General features: G+C 66.2%; 1 protein-coding gene across 1 annotated transcript in view; it reads left to right on the top strand.

The window, feature by feature from the left end:
• Positions 1 to 523, top strand: part of AKAP8 (A-kinase anchoring protein 8) — a 19,391-nt gene that overhangs the window by 544 nt on the left and 18,324 nt on the right. The gene's annotated exons all lie outside the window — the stretch shown is intronic.

The following is a 523-nucleotide window of genomic DNA, read 5'->3' as shown; positions in this document are numbered from 1 at the left end:
GCGCCTGGGTGGCGCGGGGTCTGAGTCCTCCCTGCCAGCTCCGCGGTGTAGCGCGGCCGCACCGGGTGAGGCTTCTGTGAGGCTCAGCCTCGGGTTCAGCCGTGGATCTGACCCGGCCCGGCCCGGGACGGAACCTGAGGGTCAGATGCTGGGTATCTCCTTGGGCAGAGCTGGAAACCTGATGTAGCCCGGGGTGGTGGCGGCGGATGGGTGGCTCCCTTCCAGGGACCCTTACGGTGGCCCGGAGGTGCTAGGGCCGCGGGAAAAGGACGTGTGCCCTCTCCCCGAGTGGGTTGCAGGGCCTGTCGCAGGGGGACCTGCCCTTCATCGCCCCGGCCAGTCAGTCTCCTGGGAAGCCTCTGCTCGGTACTGGAGCCGCGTTTGCCCGCTGGGAACAGTTGGGCTGGACCAGGCGCAGGTCCCTATCCAAGTATCTGAGGTTCCAGAATCAGGTGACCTGGTCTTGGAAGCGGCAGCTAGAGAAGACAGTGTCTTGAAAGCGGGCAGCGTGAGCAGGATCCAA

Source organism: Myotis davidii, unplaced genomic scaffold (assembly GCF_000327345.1).
Source record: "Myotis davidii unplaced genomic scaffold, ASM32734v1 scaffold56, whole genome shotgun sequence".
NCBI lineage: Eukaryota > Metazoa > Chordata > Mammalia > Chiroptera > Vespertilionidae > Myotis > Myotis davidii.
This window is presented reverse-complemented; position numbering and strand designations above follow the sequence as displayed.